The sequence below is a fragment of the Leucopleurus acutus genome (assembly GCF_964270905.1).
Source record: "Leucopleurus acutus genome assembly, chromosome: 4".
Lineage (NCBI taxonomy): Eukaryota > Metazoa > Chordata > Mammalia > Artiodactyla > Delphinidae > Leucopleurus > Leucopleurus acutus.
In genome coordinates, this window is record NC_139146.1 from 73,761,244 (window position 1) to 73,781,893 (window position 20,650).

The following is a 20,650-nucleotide window of genomic DNA, read 5'->3' on the forward strand; positions in this document are numbered from 1 at the left end:
TTTATTAAATATAGAGGCTTATTCTAAAGTAAAGAACTCGATGGGTATAAAAGTACCCATCGGGGGCTTCCCTGGTGGCGCAGTTGTTGAGAGTCCGCCTGCCGATGCAGGGGACACGGTTTCGTGCCCCGGTCCGGGAATATCCCACATGCCGCGGAGCGGCTGGGCCCGTGAGCCATGGCCGCTGAGCCTGCGCATCCGGAGCCTGTGCTCCGCAACAGGAGAGGCCACAACAGTGAGAGGCCCGCGCACCGCAAAAAAATAAAAGAAAAAAAAAAGTACCCATCGAACGTACGAGGTTTTCTGGGGGAAAAATACTAGTCTTTATTTCCAAACATTTATCCAGGGCAGGATTTTACCTAATAAAACTCGATTCAAATGTAATTTTTCTGATGCTGTTTGAGTGTATTCATTTTAATTTCTAATTACAACAGAAAATATCTAGTGAGATCCTTCTCCATATAGACAACACTGCTTATGAACACCCCCAGTTGAGGACTTTGAAACTGTTCCATGTTCCTTAAGATATTTTCATCTGTTTTTGTCTCTTCTATATTTATTTTGTGAAAAAATCTAGCACTGGTATTAAAACAATGGCACAATGACATACTAACCCTTGGGGATCAAGGAGAGTATTAACTTGCATTCAAAATAATATGACTCCTAAGAGAGTAAAAAGACAAGCCACAGATTTGGAGAAATGCTTTGCACAACACATATTTGGTAAAGGACTTGTATCCAAAATATACAGAGAAATTTTAAAACTCAGCAATAAAAAAAAAACAAACAATCCAATTAAAAAATTGGCAAGATCTGGGCAGCAACCAAAGAAGATAAGCAGATGGAATAAACATATGAAAAGGTGCTTAACATCTATGCCATTAGGGAATTACAAACGGATACAATAATGAGATATCACTATATACTTCTTAGAGTGGTGAAAATGCAAAAAACTGAAAACACCAAATGCTAGCAAGGGTGTGGCACAACAGGAGCTCTCATTCGTTGCTGGTGGGAATGCAAAATGGTACAGCCACTTTGGAAGACAGCTTGGCAGTCTCTTACGCAGCTGAACATAGTCTTAGCGTATGATCCAGCAATCATGTTCCCAGGTATTTATCCAAATGAAAACTTAGGTCCACGCAAACCCTGAACATAAATGTTTATAGCAGCTTTATTCATAATTGTTTGGAAACAGCCAAGGTATCTTTTGATAGGCAAATGAATAAACAAACTGTGGTATATCACACAATGGAATATTTTTCAGTGATAAAAATGAGCTATCAACTCATGAAAAGACGTGGAAGAAACTCACATGTGTATTTCTAAGTGAAAGTAGCCAGTCTGTAAAGGCTACTCTGTCATTTCAACTATATGATATTCAGGAAGAGGCAAAACAATAGAAAGAACAATGGCTGGCATGGGTTGGGGGGCAGGGGTAGGGAGGAATGAATAGGTGAGGCAAAAAAAGAGGACTTTTAGGCTGGTGAAACTATTCTGAATGATACTATAATGGATACTGTAATGATACTAAATGCACACCTGGCACTGTGCATTTGTCAAAACCCATAGAATTGTATAACACAAAGAGTGAATAGTAATATAAACTTTGGCCTTTATTAATAATGATATATAAATATTGGTTCATCAACCATAACAAATGTATCATGCTAGTGCAAGATGTTAACGATAGGAGAAACTGTGTGTGTGTGAGAGGGGTATATGGGAACTCTGTATTATCTGCTCAATTTTTCTGTAAACCTAAAACTGTTCTAAAAAGTAGTCTGTTAATTAAAAACAAAAACAGCAATAATATGACTAGAAATGATCAGTTTTTATCATAAAGGAAAACTTTGTCTTCTGCTATATCTTATTTCTGTGCTGGTTACTGGAGGGCCCTTGTCTATCTTGTTTACCACTGAATCCCCATGGCACATAGTAGGTGCTCAGTAAAGACTGTTGGATGAATATGCTTGCAGAAGTTTAGCTAATAAAACTCTCCTCTCATGTCTTTATGCTCTGTTTGAACAGATAAACCTTGACCAAATGCAAACGATTGTAGTAATATATACGGAACATCCAATGTGTGCTAACATTTTTCTAGACCCCTAACATGTAGTAATTAATTTATTCCTAATAACTACCCTATGAAATCAGTACTTGTTTTTACAGATGAGGAAACTGGAACACAGATAGTTTAAGTAATTTGTCCAAAGTTATAGGAGCAGTAAGTGATAGAAGCAGGATTTGAACTCTGAAAGTAGCTCTGGAGGCCACACTCTTTTGACAACTCTGCTAAAATAGGCGCTGTGGGAATAAGATGTAGCAGCAAATAATCTCCTCCCTTAAGGAGATTTCAATCCATTAGAACAGCCAGGCATGAAGACTACAAACAATAACAGAGGGCTGACCTCTTTCTTTCACAATGCTCACTCAGGCCAAGTCCTACTGGCACATCAGGCTGATGGTTTCTTGATCTGTGTCCTCAGTTTTCTTATTACACTTCATCACAGTCAACATGGAAGAACTATCGACATTACCTACTAATTGTTTCCTCTGTGTTTGTCTCCCCCCAGTTAGACTCAAACTCCTTGAGGTCAGGAATAACTTCTTATACTTTGCTCTCTACCTGCACAGTAGGTGATTAATAAATACTTTCAGATTGATTAACTGTTGGGAGAATGCTCAGTGAGTGAGGGAAGAAATTTTAAGTCCAAGTTTCAGTAAAAATAGAGCTCAAAAGTTATTGTGTGTATGCCGTGCGCCACAACTACTGAGCCTGTGCTCTAGAGCCCGCGAGCCACAGCTACTGTGCCCACGTGCCACAACTACTGAAGCCCGCGTGTCTAGAGCCCATGCTCCGCAGCAAGAGAAGTCATCGCAATCAGAAGCCTGCGCACCACAACAAAGAGTAGCCTCTGCTGGCCGCAACTAGAGAAAGCCCTGCACGCAGCAACGAAGACCAATGCAGCCAAAAATAAATAAATAAATTTATTTTAAAAAAAAGTTATTGTGTGTGTGTGTTTGCTTGTTTTCCAGGACCTTTGGTGGCAAATTTCTACTTCATTTACATTTGATTAACTGTGATGGTCATAGTGTTTGTTATTAGCCATATCTTTGATAGCCCATTAGAGGGCAAAGTGCTTCAGTAAACCATCAGCATACAAATAGAGAGGAACTCACCTTGGATCCCTGGAATTGGAGAGTTTTCATTTTAGCCTGATACTGTCCCAGACTCTGTGACTGGGGCAGATCACTGAACATCTCTGAGCCTCAGTTTTCCATCCACTACATGAAGCTACTTCTACTTACCCTGCCTACCTCTCATGGTTTTTTTTTTTTATCAAATGAGGCTTTGGTAAATGAAAGAGCAGGGTATTACATAATTTGAAAGAGAGAAGGTGGTGGGAAAGAATAGTGATGAAATATTTTTGTGATTCATTTTATTATAGTCTGCATCAGAGGTTTATTGTTTGAAATAGGGCAGCATAAAAATACTTCTGCTTGCTGTTTTAGAATATATGAAAACTTATAGAAGAGGGTTTTGATCATCTGGGTCAAGCTGAAGGACATCAAGTACATACCCTTTTTTTCTTTCTTAATAAATTACCCTCTAATGGGCTTGACGTATTTACCATCATTCTGCTGTTGTGGGATTATACCATTGTAGTGAGAATTCAGTGTATGCTTGCCACTAATGGCCGTAATTTTAGTAGGATGTCTCCTACTAGGGGAAAACATTTACACAAGGACTGAACCATCATTCCTACCAAATGTCCTACCAGTTGGTCAGTGGCCAGGTAAAAACCAACAGCAAGCGAGTGCTGATTAGTCATCCGCATTCTATTTCATGTTTGTTGACAGCCATCAGAGCACCTTACAGTCATAGGTAGGTGACAGAAACAATTATCAGGTTACACAGAAAGTTTTTTCCAAGAAGCCTCAGTGCATCTCTTACAGAACTTTAAAGATACAGTATGATGGGGCTTCCCTGGTGGCGCAATGGTTGAGAGTCCACCTGCCGATGCAGGGGACATGGCTTCGTGCCCCGGTCCGGGAAGATCCCACATGCTGCGGAGCGGCTGGGCCCGTGAGCCATGGCCGCTGAGCCTGCGTGTCCGGAGCCTGTGCTCCGCAACGGGAGAGGCCACAACAGTGAGAGGCCCGCGTACAGCAAAAAAAAAAAAGATACACTATGATGGCATCCTGACTGCCCTCATCTTTGGAACCAGAAATCAGCATACAACAAAAGGCTCTGAGAGCTAGATGCGGGATTAATTAGAAGGTACGGAATGGTTGCATCAAGGATAGAGCGCCCTGCCACCTTATGTTCTCCTCCTCCATCACCTCCCATGGATACTGCTACTGGACCCTATCTGAAGGTATGAAGGCAGCCGGGCAGAGGGCTCATCCACTGTCCAACCACCACCATTTCTTCTGTCCACATCCAGGGAACAGGAAGCAGATCAGCCTTGGCAGACGCGCCATAGGCAAGACCCACCAGCACGTAGATGGTTGAGAATAGCCAGGTTCGAGGGACACTTGGCCAGTCCCTTCCGTCTGTCTCCTCAGCAAGGAGAAGGAAGCCTCATGCTTAGGAGCCATTCTGATGTTTAAATATGCTTACTATCATGAAATCTTTTGGAGCAAAGCCCAGGTGGAGATTGAGCCTGTGTGTGTGTGTGTGTGTGTGTGTGTGTGTGTGTGTGTGCGCGTGTTCCCAGCCTAAGGAGAGAGGCTTCAGAAAACCCCTTTGCAGTTTGGGAGAGACACTTTGGCCCTTGGGAGACAGTTTGGCAGACAATTTAATTGTCTGAGGGTTTGGATTCAAAGCAAGCTATGGGAGCGGGGGGAGTAGGAGGGGAGAAGAAAATGTGTGCGAGGAAGGATGTATTTCTGTGAGCTTGCAGCTGCCAGAAGCACACTGACACTAAGCTCAGGGCTCATTCTGCAGGTGGGACCATAGAGAGAAAGGAACTGCGGTGGGCACAGTACCCAGGACAGGAGCTGGAATAGCAGACTCGTCTGGGACCAAGTTCTAGGCCCCTCACCCAGGCAAGATGCCATTTCAGATCAGGCCCCCATCCATTTTTGAGCCTTCGGTTAGTTCCTTCAAGGCAGTCCAGATGTCCCCCTGGACATTTACAGCCTCAGGAGACATTTAAGGGGCAGGGGTTGGGGAGTGGGGGTCGTTGGAGACTAGGTTACTTTAACTTTCCAGGACTCATTTTCATTATTTGAAAAAAAAAATTCTACTTAATAATCTGTTGGGGGTTTCCCTGGTGGCACAGTGGTTAAGAATCCACCTGCCAATTCAGGGGACATGGGTTCGAGCCCTGGTCCGGGAAGATCCCACATGCCGTGGAGCAACTAAGCCCATGCACCACAACTACTGAGCCTGCGCTCTAGAGCCCACGAGCCACAACTACTGAGCCTGTGTGCCACAACTACTGAAGCCCATGCGCTTAGAGCCCATGCTCAGCAACAAGAGAAGCCACTGCAATGAGAAGCCCGCACGCCGCAACAAAGAGTAGCCCCCACTCGCTGCAACTAGAGAAAGCCCGCGTGCAGCAATGAAGACCCAATGCAGCCAAAAATAAATTAATTAATTAATTAATTTAAAAAATTAAAAAAATATCTGTTGTGGGGGTTTAAATAAAATAACATGTGTAAAGCATCTAGCATAGCGACTAACATGTAGTAAGAGTTCCATAATTGCCAGGTTTTTATTGTTTCACTTGATACTCCTAGTAGAGTAGTTTGCATATCGGCAAGTCACTCCCATTTGATTATAAGTCCCTTGGGGGCAGACTCTGAGTCTATTTATCTTTGTCTTTTTTTAGGAACTAAGAGCTCCTTGAAAGCAGGGACCTTTTCTTATTCTTGTAGATATCTGCTCCTTAGCAAAGGGCCTGGCACATGGTAAACAATGTAGAAACAATGTTTCTGAGTGAATGAATGAATGCATGAGTGAGTGAATGAATGAAAACCACCATAAAATGAAGAGAATGGAAATCTGAGAGTGGGGTGTGATTCCGTGTGTCTGTTATTTTTGCTTGAAATTAATTCTCAGATCTTCTCTGCTGGGATCCTGGCTGACATACATTTGCTGAGGCTGACTGGATTATATAATTGCCATTTTCTGTCTCTAACTACTGTGATTATGACTCAAGTAGTGGATATGTTTATGGTGCTACGTAAATAATAATTATTTTAATTATGGTTTGACCTGTACAATATATTCTAACAACATAGCTGACTGTGCATTTGTGTGTGTGCACCCTTGAGAGTGGTGGAAAAATCTCCTATTATGAAAGTACAAAGGAATCTCCCCTCTATGCACATGGTAATTTTAGAATTATAACATGGAGATGTACAATACCACTGTAATTATAGCAAGTTTGCAGAAAGAAATGGCTTTGAAATAGTATATAATTTGTGTTGTATTTAGATAATATAAAATTTAATGTTATTGACAATATTTTATTTTTGATGCCAGGAAAAATTAGTAATGGTGATTTTTCAGGCTCCCTTTAAGAGTAGGAAAGTGCCTTGTAGATTTAAGTGTGATTTAAGCAACATAATCTGTGTACAATGCTTAGCCAGGTGCCTGGCATGTAGTAAGTGCTCAGTATTAGGTGTCCACTTGGCAAAAGCATACATCTAAGTAAGCATTCTATGTAAATGATGAGCTGTATGCATTTTTTTTTTTTTTGGCCATGCCACACAGCATGCAGGATCTTAGTTCTCTGACCGGGCGTCAAACCCATTCCCCCTCTGCAGTCAAAGCACGGAATCCTAACCGCTGGACCGCCAGGGAAGTCCTGTATGCATTTTTTAAATGACCTACACAAAGAACTCAGGTTTTATCCACAAGGCACCTGGGAGAACTTTATCAATCGCAGCAACATTAGTTTTTGCACTTGAAATGCACAAAGGACCATCTTAGACACTGGAGGGGGTGGAGAATGGTTGGGACCCATGGGTAGGGTACAAAGACGAACAGCAGAGTATTTGCTTCTGAGGAACGTACAATGAGGAGACAAGACACTCATGGAATAATAATAGAACTCTCACTGAACCCTTACTACATGCCGGGCACTGTTCTAGGTGCCCTGCTTATACTACTCCATTTAATCTTCACACAGAAGGGGAAACTGAGGCACAGGAAAATTAAGTAAGGTGTCACAGATAGCAAGCAGCAGCTGATTCCATTCTAAGCTGTCTGACCCCAGAGTCTGCTCTCCTGACCCTACACTAAATTGCCCCCTCTAAGGGCATGCAAATAGCAGTAATACAAGTATAAACTTTAGGGAGGGGTAAGAAAACCCACTGTGGGAAAATTCCAGCCAAGAGATTGGGAATGTTTCTCCAAGGACTGGCATTTGAGCTGAATTTTGGAAGACTGGGGGAAAGGAATGTCAAAAGAGAGAACAGCTTCCTAGAGACTTTGACAGCGACCCCCATTCTGGGGTAAACTGCTGTAATCCTTAGTACCCTTTATTGCAATAGCCTGTTTAGCTGTCTCCTCCCTTGTTAAATATAAGCTCTTTGAGGACAGAGACCTGTCTGGACATCTTTTTATCCTGAGCACCTTGGAGACCCTCAGGTTTTACTGATATGATCTCCCACCAAGTTTCTTTTCCCCCTGAAGTAAGATATTTTACACAACAAAATGACTACATTTAATTTAAAATACCATATGCCCTACAGAAATGCCTGTTTACATAGTGCTAAGATATGTTGAACAGCAGTTCATTATTTGAAACATACTTTTGTGGGTAAATCAGTAGGATTACTGGAGCCAAAGTAAACCTTTTAAATGTACATGCCATGGAGGATAAATGCCTTCCAATTATCTGGCAAGTTAATTTTAAATGAAAATGACAATACATCCTTCTCTCGTTCTCATTTGAATACTCTGTACTTTCTATTCTACTCATATCCAGAGGGTGCTTAGCCTCTCCCGTCCAGTAGGAAATCTATAGAAGTGGTTGTCAGATGGGTGCTATTTGATGGAATAGACAATAGAGGAAAATCAGGTTAGCACAAGAGAGACTGAACATACTTAAGAAATGCACAAAATTACCAACTCATAGTAATTAATGTATTCTCAAAATTCTTGCCAGGAATACTACTTTTCACAATATCAAATTCTGTCCCCATTGTTATTGAAATGTTGTTGAAATATTTGAAGGATATTCTTTCTTACACTAAAGTTACTGGCGTTAGGATCTGAGCCAGCTGATCCCTAATGCGTGCACCACTCCCTAGGAATGACTGAAGCCCTTAAGAAAAGGGCATTCCCTCTTGGAAGATATTAAGATGCTTCCTGGGGATAGGAAGGACTATTTGATTCTTTTAAAAATTTCACTTACTGGGGGACTTCCCTGCTGGCGCAGTGGTTAAGAATCCGCCTGCCAATGCAGGGGACATGGGTTCGAGCCCTGGTCCGGGCAGATCCCACATGCCACGGAGCAACTAAGCCCAAGTGCCACAACTACTGAGCCTGCCCTCTGGAGCCCGTGTGCCACAACTACTGAAGGCCACGCGCCTAGAGCCCGTGGTACACAACAAGAGAAGCCACCCCAATGAGAAGCCCGCGCACCTCAACGAAGGGTAGCCCCCGCTCACCGCAACTAGAGGAAGCCTGCACACAGCAACAAAGACCCAACGCAGCCATAAATAAATAAATTTTTTAAAAATTTCACTTACTGGAATACCCACACCTTCCCCCAAGGACTAGGTCTTTTACCCTTCTTTATAGGTAAACTGTCTTTTTCTGGAGACTCCGCACTCGTGGACAAGCTCTGGGCTGCTTGTCTAAGTGTTGCTGGTTCATCCCTCAAACCCTCTCCCTGTCCACGTCTGGCCATGTTTTTGCCACACACCCAGGAAAATATTCCTTCCTTGAGTGGATGTCAAAACTCCACACCCAAAGATGATATTAAACATTATTTTACTTATAGTCTAAAATAGACTGGAGTCATTCACTCGTTTTTTTCAGTTAACATTTGATGAGTGCCCGGTCTGCCAGGCATAGGCGCTAGAGTGGTTTATGAAGCAGACAGACTCACAATCTTCATGGACTTTACAATCAGACCAAAACAAGGGGGCGGGGGAGAGAGAAATACGTAACTACAAACTGCTTCAATCACTATGTGATTAGTTCTGCGAAGGGAAAAACAGGAGGGAGGGGTCGGGGAAGGGTTGGAAGGAAGGCTCGTGACGAGGGCGGGATGCAGTGAAATTCTGAAGGCTGAGGGAGCTGTATGCAGGTCCAGAGTGGGAAGCAGCTTTATAGATTTTAAGAAGGAAAAGGCTAGTGTAAAAAGAGAGAAAGAGAGCGACATGCAGTGACATTGGAGGGGTACACAGGGCCATATTTAGGAGTCTGGGTTTTGTTTTAAATCCAGGGAGAAGCCAGAGACTTCCCTGGTGGTCCAGTGGTTAGGACTCCACGTTTCCACTGCAGGGGGCACAGGTTCGTTCCCTGGTTGGGGAACTAAGATTCCACATGCCGTGTGGCACAGCCGAAAAACCAAAAAGAAAATTCAATGAGAAGCCATGGAAGGTCATTAAGTAGGAAGCGACACTGGTCAGATTTATGGAAGGGCACACTGCCCATGGCTAAAATTAAAAAGACAGGTAAAATCAGGAGTTGGCAAGGATACAAGGCAAATGGAGTGCTCACATCTTGCTAGTGAGAGCATAAACTGATACAACTACTTGGAAAATCGGCAGCATCTACCAAAGTGCTCGCGCCCCACCACCCAGGAATTCCACTTCTAGGTATATTCTTGACAGAAATGCGTACATAGGCTCACCAAGAATCAGGCATGAGAATGTTCGTAGCAGTTTTATTCTTGATAGCTAAAAACTGGAAACTACTCAAGTATCCATCAACAGCAGAACGGGTAAATAAATCGTGGTGAATTCATAAAATGGAATACTTCCCAGAAATGAGAATAAACAAACGACGACTGCAAGCAACAACATGGATGAATTTCATTAACAAAATGCTGAGTGAAAGAAGCCAGACACGGAAGAGGACACACTGTATGATTCTATTTATATAAAGTTTTAAAGCAGGCAAAACCAATCTATGATGTTGGCAGTTAGGACATGGGTACATTTGGTAGGCGGGTAGCATGGAAAGCGTGTGAAGGGATTTCTGAGATACTGATCATAAATGTGTTTGTTTTATGTAAAATCACTGTCACACATTTTATGGAGAATCACTGAGTTATACAGCATGGTTTGTGTTCTTTTTGTATATCTATTTCAACAATATATTTTTCATTTGCATAAAAAAAGAATTTACATTTCAAAAGGAGCACCCTGACTGCTATGTGGGGAATGAATTGACAGTAGGCAAGAGTAGGTGTAGAGAAGCAATTGGAAGGTGATGACTGGTGAGAGGAATCTCATGGGAATAGGTGGATATGGTGGAGATAGAGAGGAATGAACAGGTTTGAGACACTCTTGGAAGGAAAAATCAATAAAACCTGCTAATGGCCTGAATATGGGGGATAAGGGAGAAGAAAGAACAAAGTAAACTCCTAGCTTTGGGACTTGGGCAACTGAATGGCTGGTGGTGTCGTTGCCTGAGACGGGAAAGACTAGGGGAGAATCAAGTTTGGGTGAAAATCTATAGTTTGTGAATCAGGACTTCCCACCACCTCTGTTGGTGCAAGGCTGATCCCCAGGGAAATGGAGAAGGTCAAAATGACTCAGAACACCTACACCCTTGCCAGCCCTGAACTCTCAGGAAAAAAAAAGGAGGAACATTCCCATTCGGAATGAGATACTCTCTTCCTAGGAGTCCATAGCCTCTCCAATTTCTTCCCACCCCCGTAGCTCTGGATAAACAAGCAAGATTTTGCCACCAGGAAGGCCGCAAAGATATCTTTAACATTATTCTCTCTTGGCCGGAAAGAAGAAAATCTCCAGCTCTTCCCCTTAGGTCATAGATAGTTGAAATCAAAGAAAAATCTTTTAGTTGGAAAAAAAGGAAAGGAGCCCAAATACCAACCGGAGAACACAAGAGGGAAGAAAAAGTAAATGAGTGTTTTCTGAGTTGTCCAGGTTTGACCCAAACAACGGGATGTTGAAAGCAGCTGGGCGCAGGCAGGGGTGTCCAGGGCAGGGCTGGGAATGTGATCAAGGGCTCTATGGTGGGCTTCGTAGGCAGTGCCAAGGATTCTGGAACTGGATCTTACAGTACTGGAGGACTACTGAAAAGCTTTGTGGGGGGGCACAGTCAGATTTGCATTGTAAGTGGTCGTGAAGGGCATCAAATAAGCTAGCATATTCGGAAACACTTTGGGAAGGTGTAAAATGGCATTTAAAATGGAATAGAGAGAGTTCCCTGGCGGTCCAGTGGTTGGGACTTTGCCTTCCAATGCAGGGGGTGTGGGTTCGATTCCTGGTCAGGAAGCTAAGATCCCACATGCCTCGCAGCCAAAAGAACATAAAACAGAAGCAATATTGTAACAAATTCAATAAAGACTTTAAAAATGGTCCACATCGGGCTTCCCTGGTAGTGAAGTGGTTGAGAATCTGCCTGCCAATGCAGGGGACACGGGTTCGAGCCCTGGTCTGGGAAGATCCCACATGCCGCGGAGCAACTGGCACCGTGAGCCACAACGACCGAGCCTGCGCGTCTGGAGCCTGTGCTCGGCAGCAAGAAAGGCTACGATAGTGAGAGGCCCGTGCACCGCGATGAAGAGTGGCACCCGCTTGCCACAACTAGAGAAAGCCCTCGCACAGAAACGAAGACCCAACAGTCAAAAATAAATCAATTAATTAAAAAAAAAGTGGTCCACATCAAAAAAAAAAAAAGGAACAAGGCTTCCCTGGTGGCGCAGTTGTTGAGAGTCCGCCTGCCAATGCAGGGGACACGGGTTCGTGCCCCGGTCCGGGAAGATCCCACATGCCGCGGAGCGGCTGGGCCTGTGAGCCATGGCCGCTGAGCCTGCGCGTCCGGAGCCTGTGCTCCGCAACGGGAGAGGCCACAACAGTGAGAGGCCCGCGTACCACACACACACACAAAAAAGGAACAGAAAAACTGAAATGAAAGAAAAGTGACCCATATTTCCAGTGGTTTGTCAGGATTTTGAAAGTTTAGGATAACTGAAATATTTATTTTTCATCCAACCTTCAGGTATTATGTAGACTTGAGGCATTTATCCTCTGAATGGTATGTGTGGTTGTAATAAGTTTGAGCTTTAGAATGAGACTTGTACGGTCACGGCTGTGCATTTTAACCAGTCATCTTGGCAGGTCACTGTGCTCAAACACCAAGGATTACGCAGCACCCAATCAGACAAGCTCTTTCTCTGTCTTCCAGGTACGGTAGGGGCAGGGAATCTTGAGTGGCCAATTCTACTTTCTCAAGTTTTATTGGTGGCTTAGGGGAAAGCAAACAGTACTCATGTAGATAAGATAACCACTATTTGAAGTGTAAGCCTGCAGTTTTAAATTGTCTTCTATTTGGAAATACATTCGATTTCATTTGAAGGCCAGGGTAAAACTTAAATATTCAAGCATCTAGCTATAGACAATGCCTTCATTAAGTGTGCAGAAGAAATGTTTGATGTACATTTCTACCTGCAATAATAGACTAGTTTAGTAGGCTAGGTATTAGGTTAAACCATGTTAATTGCTGATGTCCAACCATTTTTAGACCTATAGAAACAGCAGCTACAAATGGTAGAGTTGTCAACCTAATACAGATTCTGTCACTGGCAAATTTAGGTGACCCACAGGAAACTTCGATGAAATTTATATTAGCCATTCCTCTTGTGTGTGTGTGTGTGTGATCGTCTGGTGTGTCTCTAATTATCTCAAGGAGTGTTGAAATACGTCTTAAAAGAAACTTACTTTCATGTGCTTTTACAAATAAAATCATGTCATTGCACCCTTATTTAGTAGAAGATGGGTTAGTGGTAGAGAATTAAATTCAAAGATTGCAAGTTGGGTGTGGGGAGTGGTGGTGGTGGGGTGGGATGAATTGGGAGTTCAGGATTGACATGTATACACGAATGTGTATAAAATAGGTAACTAATAAGAAGCTGCTGTATAAAAAAATAAATTAAAATTCAAAATAAAAGAAAGATTGGAAGTCATCACAACCATGCCTGAATTTGACTAGAATGGAAATAGGTATTGGATCTGAATTATTAAGATTCTTCTTAAAGATGTGTGCATGTGTCAGTCAAGTGTTATTTGTGTCTATGGTAACATGACAACATAAAAACATGAGTCTCTTAGCTGGATATATCACCGTGGCTCAATTGACCTTAATGCTCCCAAGTTACATAATGGGGCTAAACTACAGTAATAATATCAGGTTTTTCACAGGGCTGCCATGGAAAATTATTTGATAAGAAATATTTCCCATGTTGCCTGCTGATTTTAGAGTACTATCTCCATGGGAGAGCCTCAGAAAGTTACATCTTGTAGCTCCACGATGCAGGACAGTCTGTCAAAATACTGTACTGTTTCTGTGGTGATAAATGAAGAACTTACTATGACATTCCTTGCCAGCAGCTATGGTTTTTGTTTCAGTGTTTGAGAATTCTAGCAATCGATGCAGACTCAACATTACAAGGCAGTGATATTTGTTACAGGAGCCCATTTGGGACATTTTAATTTGAGTTGAACTTAAGTTCAGGTCCTGAGTTGTCTCTTTGAAGTCCCTAGGGGCTGTCAGATTTCAAATCTGCTAGAGTTGCTCACAAAGGTAAGGGGTGCCCGTCCCTGCCTCTGATGGGGTACATGGCCTCCCCTCTCCCCAGCCTCTATGCCTGTGCTTAAGCCATTCCCTCTGCAAAGAACACATCTCTCGCCTTTCTTCCCGGGTTATTTCTACTTACCCTTCAAGACTTAGCTCAGGGAAAAAAAAAAAAAAAAGACTTAGCTCAGACACAGCCAGGGGAAGTCTTCCCTAACCTCTGGTTTGGTAAAGCGCCCCGATTCTGTGCTTTCATGGCCTTATATTTGTACCTCTATGTTATCGCTGACCTTTTTATAGAAATTACCTGTCTACGTAGCACAGAGCCTGACACTTGGTTGGGGATGGAAACTGGCTGTAGTTTTAATTGCATCGTCCTCCCCTCCCCCTTGTACTGACACACAAACCTTAGTGTTCTAGGGATGACTCCAGACAGGGTCAGTCCTTCCGGTGGAACCTTAGCTTGTTGAGGGCTGGACTGGAACTGAAGCGGTTTCTAGGGGTGACTGGGGAGTCTTGGGGGAAGGGAGAGGCCCTGACCTGGTTTCTCTCCAGAACGTTTGGGAACACTTGGCTCGGTTTCAGGCACTAATTATGAGCTCACCCAGAGTGGACTGAGATTCTGAGCTGGCCTCTTGCGCCCTCTGGTGGTATCAAATCACAGCTGAGCAGAGCTAGAACTCAACCAACTGGTTGGGTTTTCTCCAAGCAGGAATCATCATTAACCATTCAGACATCTACCACGCAGTAAAGTCATTTCATAAATACGCTTAGAGAGCAATAAAATAATTAACCAAATACACACACGATCAGGAATTTGGAACCTCTTGTGGGATCCTTGAAGGGCCTTGGGTTTTTTATTTTGTAGCACAAACTCTAACAGGCTGTACGCACCCAGGGGATAATCGAAAATGTGCCTTAATCAAAGGCAATCACTCTGTCACTGTCAGCCTGTGAAACATTAGCTAAGGGGGCCGGATGACAGTATATGTGTCTCATCTCCCAAAGACAACTCCACCCCCAGGATGACTGAAGAACCAGCTTTGGGGCTGTCATGAGATCACGAGAGACTCGATTACATTCAAATATCACGATAACCAATCCCAGGGGAAACAAATTCTCTCTCTCTCTCTCTCTCTCTCTCTCTCTCTCTCTCTCTCTCCCTCTCTCTCTCCCTGTTTGGCTGCGCGGTATGGCTTGTGGGATCTTAGTTCCCAGGCCAGGGATGGAACCCATGTCCCCCGCAGTGGAAGCACAGAGTCCTAACCACCGTACCGCCAGGGAATTCTCCAAATTGTCTCTGTTGAACAAGGACAGTTCGTCAGCTGAGTGTGTTCAATCATTTTGTGATTCAGTCTCAGAATATTACAGTTCCTTTGGGGGCACTCAAAACTCATTTCTAGAAACGGGAGAGTGTGATTTGCTATCTTCGTAACTGCCCCAAACATACACTTCTTGTGGGACCTAACTTTCTGAATGACTTAAAAATAATAGCAGAATATAGCTACTTTCTTCAGAATTGCTCGCAGCTTTATTTATTTATTATTTTTGGCTGCGTCGGGTCTTCGTTGCTGCGTGCGGGCTTTCTCTAGTTGTGGCGAGCGGGGGCTGCTCTTCGTCGCGGTGCGCGGGCTTCTCATTGCGGTGGCTTCTCTTGTTGCGGAGCACGGGCTCTAGACGCCCAGGATTCAGTAGCTGTGGCTCGTGGGCTCTAGAATGCAGGCTCAGTAGTTGTGGTGCACGGGCTTAGTTGCTCCGAGGCATGTGGGATCTTCCTGGACCAGGGCTCGAACCTGTGTCGCCTGCATTGGCAGGCGGATTCTTAACCACTGCGCCACCAGGGAAGCCCTTGCATGAAGTTTTTTGTTTTTGTTTTGAATTTTATTTTATTTATTTATTTATACAGCAGGTTCTTATTAGTTATCTATTTTACACATATTAGTGTATATGTGTCAATCCCAATCTCCCAATTCATCCCACCACCACCACCACCCACCCCTGCTTTTCCCCCTTGGTGTCCATACGTTTGTTCTCTACATCTGTGTCTCTATTTCTGCCCTGCAAACACGTTCATCTGTACCATTTTTCTAGGTTCCACACATATGGCACGCAGGGAAGATCCTTTGAGGCACTGGACCAGCTGAGGCTTCCTAGGATAGCCTCACACAGCCCCAGATGATGGCAGAGCACTTTAATCAGGGCCTGGTTTGTTTCTGGTCTGTCTCCCCCCAACAAAAGCTAAGCCCCGCAGTGCAGAGATCTTGTTTGTTTCTCCACCACGGTTCCCCGGAGTCTAGCACCGTGCCTGGCACAGGTGGGGCTGAATGAACGTTTGTCAGCCGACTGATGCAGTCCAGTGGGGTAAATGCTGAGGAGACAGGCCACAGAGGAAAACTGATTTTGATTCTTATTTAAGGCTATGAAGGACTCCCTTCCCTCAAATTTTGAGCAGAAAAAGTGTATGATTCAAGACTCAATGATAGCTGGATTGGAGGCTGGAGTTAGCACCCAGAGGTCGATGTACATTTGTAGCTGTGTTAGGGCAGGGAGAGGAGAAACTCAGAGTTCTCTCATTCCGTTCCTGAGTCAGTCAGGAATCGTCATCTCCTTGACTCGTGGGGCTGCCTTTCTCTGCCAAGAGCCTGGTGGAAGTTGGCCTAAACTCTGTGGACGGTTTACCTGCAGGATCGTTTTATGACCTCGAAATGTGGGCATGAAGTTTACCCTGAAGGCATATTTTTAAAGCATGAAAAATTGAACGAGGATGTAAATATGTTGAGGATCTGAAAGTGGCAAAGAGAGGAGGCCAGAAATGTGCAGACTGTAAGAATATTTGCAGAGTAAGAACAAGGATATCACGAAAAATGAAACCACGAGACCAGGAGAAAGAAGATGAAGAGAGCTAACATGTCCTTCCTTTTGTCTTCTTTGCGTTTCCTTTTGTGTCACTAACTATCTAAAGACAAATTAAGTTGAACAAGCAGCGCTTCGGAATGAGAGTTTTAAAACACACGCACGCGCGCACACACACACACACACACACACACTTAGAATTCCACAGGAACGTCGTAAATGTGAGCACGTCGCAGGGAGACATCCAGTCTTGGTAGCCTTAATGGGGATGTCATGCAGCTGTGTGTGTGCTTTCAGCCCTTCTCTCCCCAGACAGCTTTCATTTTCGAGTGAGGGTAGTTGTATTTGTAGTTAGAACGAGCAAACCCTTTCTGACTTCATTAGTTAGGATCAAGCTTGGCTGCAAGTTACAGAAAAATTCAAAAGAGACTTAACAAGATAGAATTGTATCTCTGCTACATTTCCCAGAAGACAATGGGTAGTTTATAAGGGGTTGTTTGGAGCTTCTTGGGTAAGGGACCTTCCATTTTACTGCATTACAGGGTGTAGTTTCCATTTTCAAGGTTGCCTCATAGTCTAAAATCGCTGCTGAAGCTCCAGTCATCACCTGTTTTCCATCCAGCAAAAAGATCAGATTGAAAACGATATGCCCTTTATTATTAAGGACACTTCTTGACACTTGCACCCACAACTTCTGCTTACATCCTATTGGCCAGCACTTTTCTTCATGACCACATCTAGCTTCAAGAGAGACTGTGAAAGGAAGATTTTGTCCCAAGAAGCAAAACAAAACAAAAAAACCAAAATAACAACAACAGTGACCCAGAGGCTCAATTACTGAGTAGGAGGGGAGAATGATTACTGGAGGACAATATGCAATCTTGGTCACTGGAATCATACATATTTTTTTGTCTCTGAAAGTGAGCCCTGCCTTAAGTTCTCCAGTGCCTGCCAAAGACTGCAAGTGGGGGGTACAGAGCTAGCACTGAGTATCCTTAGGACAAGAATCTGGCTTCAACCTCACTCCGTGATCTGAAATCCAAATGTGGATACAAATATGGATATAAATATTTAAGAGTATGAAAAAAACAAAGGTTAGTTATTGTCTAAATGGAAAAGCATCTCTTCAGCTTGGGGGTAGTTTTTGCAGTTAATTTACATAATTCTGTTTATTACTATTAAAATGTTCTGCCTATTTATTCATGTTAGAAAACCTTGTAAAATAATGATTATTATTGATTTGTATTCCAAAAATTTCAATTGCAAATAAGTTCTCATACTTGTCTAAAAAAAAAGAGTGGGCTTCCCTGGTGGTGCAGTGGTTGAGAGTCCGCCTGCTGATGCAGGGGACACGGGTTCGTGCCCCGGTCCGGGAGGATCCCACGTGCCGCGGAGCGGCTGGGCCCGTGAACCATGGCCGCTGAGCCTGCGCGTCTGGAGCCTGTGCTCCGCAACAGGAGAGGCCACAACAGTGAGAGGCCCGCGTACCGCAAAAAAAAAAAAAAAAAGAAAAAAAAAGAAGAGTATGAGTGAGGGAAAAAATAATCTAGTATTGCCACTCATATAACAATTAAAGCTCTCATGTTTTCATAGAATGTTTATAATCACTCATAAGTATAAAATCACCTGATATGTCTGGCCACATTTTATAATGTTGAACTTAGATGGTAAGCATAGATAGCTCTTTAAATTCAACCAAAGCCCGTCATATGGATTCAGAGACAAGAGCTGAACATTCGGGAGATTAAGATTCCTAGCTGTTTCTCAGCATCTTCTCTGCTCACTGGAAAATGCTAGAGTTACTCAAGATTCTGTTCTGGATTTTCTCCTCATTTTAATCCTTCCCTGCCTGAGTTTTTTTCAAATGTATCAGGTTGAAGAGCAGACTCCATTTTCCTTCCCAAATTTGTGTTCCTTTTGTCCCCCCAGCTGTGTCAACAGCACCAGCTTTGGCCTAAGGTAAGGACTCCACTCTCTCTCACAGCTCACATTCAACTTCCCTCTCTCCCGATTCACTTTCTCCAAATTCCCTGCCCTCAGCCCCAGGCCAGGGAAGCACCCGCTCCTGCTAGATTACAGTGGTAGCCCCCCTGCCTCTTGGCATCCTCCAGGCTAATCTTGCCTAAAATTCAACTTTGCTCCCGTCCTGCCCCTCCTTAAATCAATTCTAGTATCTCCATAGAATTCAGTCCAGATTCTTAACATGGCCTGGAAGGCCTCCAGGATCTGACTTCTTTCTAGCTCCTCCCCGTGTGGACCTTTACAAGTTCCAGTCATTCCAAACTTCTTTCACTGCTGATGGCCTCCTGCTGTCTCTCATCTCCAAGCCCATGCTTGGAGACTCACAAGAGTCTTCCTGAACTAGATTCTTATTCCTTTTAGGTTCACAGAGAAGACATCCCTTCCCTCTAAGAAGTCTTCTCCAACCTCCAAGTTGGGGTTAGGCTCCTCCTATGTGCTCTGACATCACTGGGCACCCTAACATTCGCTTACAGCACTATATTCCAACTTTATGTTTTATTGATTGTTTGTTCAGCTAACTATGCAGGCAGGGCTGTATCCTCAACCCTTGACATGGAGTCTTGGGCATTTCTGGCTCTGGAAGTATTTATTATATTGAATTGGATAAAGATAAGCTCCTCTCCAGCCCGGCTGGAGATCCCAGTTGTACACATTCTGGAGAGTTCGGGGCTGGGGGGTGTGTGTGCGTTCTGTGGCCCACGATTCAAGAGGTCTGCCTTCTCTAGTCATCTTCTTCATTACAGTCTCATGAAAAAATGAGTGTTATTCTAATGGGGGCTCTCTCATTGCAGCAGTGAGTCTGCAATGGGGAGGGGGCACTGGTGGCTAGACAAGAAAATTGTAGCAAGTCCATCAAGGCAAGGACCATATCCATTCTGTTTACTGTTGTAACCCTAATGCCTAATATAGAGCCAGACACAAGGCATATGCTCAATAAATGTTTCTTGACTCAATCAACTCTCTCTCTCTCTTTTTTTTAGCTGCACGGCTTGGATTTTAGTTCCCCGAGCAGGGATTGAACCTGGGCCCACAGCAGTGAAAGTGCTGAGTCCTAACCACTGGACCACCAAAGAATTCCCTGAACCAATTCTCTCTAGCTGAGAGGAAACTCTGATTGGCACATGCCATAAGGTTTTGTTTAAACTCCTTTTTAAAAAATTTTAATTTTATATTAGAGTATAGTTTATTTACAATGTTGTGTTAGTTTCAGGTGTGCCTTAAGTTTTTTATTTATTTATTTTATGCGGTATTTTCTCACTGTTGGGGCCTCTCCCGTTGCGGAGCACAGGCTCCGGACGCGCAGGCTCAGCGGCCATGGCTCACGGGCTCAGCTGCTCCGCGGCATGTGGGATCTTCCCGGACCGGGGCACGAACCCGTGTCCCCTGCATCGGCAGGCGGACTCTCAACCACTGCGCCACCAGGGTAGCCCTGCCTTAAGTTTTTGATGAATTGAAAAATGGGAAAAGAAACGCTTCCAAAATCAAGGTTGGGGGAAGTCTGGTGGGGGAGGGTGGCTGTCTGGGAGATGCATGTATGGGACACCTTGCCCTACCAAGTGCATCCTCTCAAAGTCCGGGCATCTGGGGCACAAGACATCCCAGAGGCTCCCTCACAGGTCCTCACCCCGACGCTAGGGCCTCAACTTCTCTTTTTCCTGACTTTCTTACAGACCCTCTTGTTGGTGATGCCAGGCCTGTCTTCTCATTTCAGTTGCTTTTTCTACTCCTTCCTGGCTCCCCCACCTGCGTTCTTGCCTAGGCCCCATTTTTTGAGAGGGCCTGAAACATTGGGGGTTAATAGTTGGGAACCAAGATGCCCCTGACCCACCCTTAATTGAGAATATGAACTAGAAAACTAGACTGGCCTTCACCCAGCTCTGGAGGCCAATCCAGGGGAAGCAGAGAACTGGAGGTGACTGTGACAGTGACTGTGCCTGTGGAAAAGCCTGAAGAAAGATGAGAAAGAGAAAATTTATCTAGTGCCTTCCTGGGCTCTTATACCTCATTTCATTTAAACTTCACGACAATCTGGGGGTG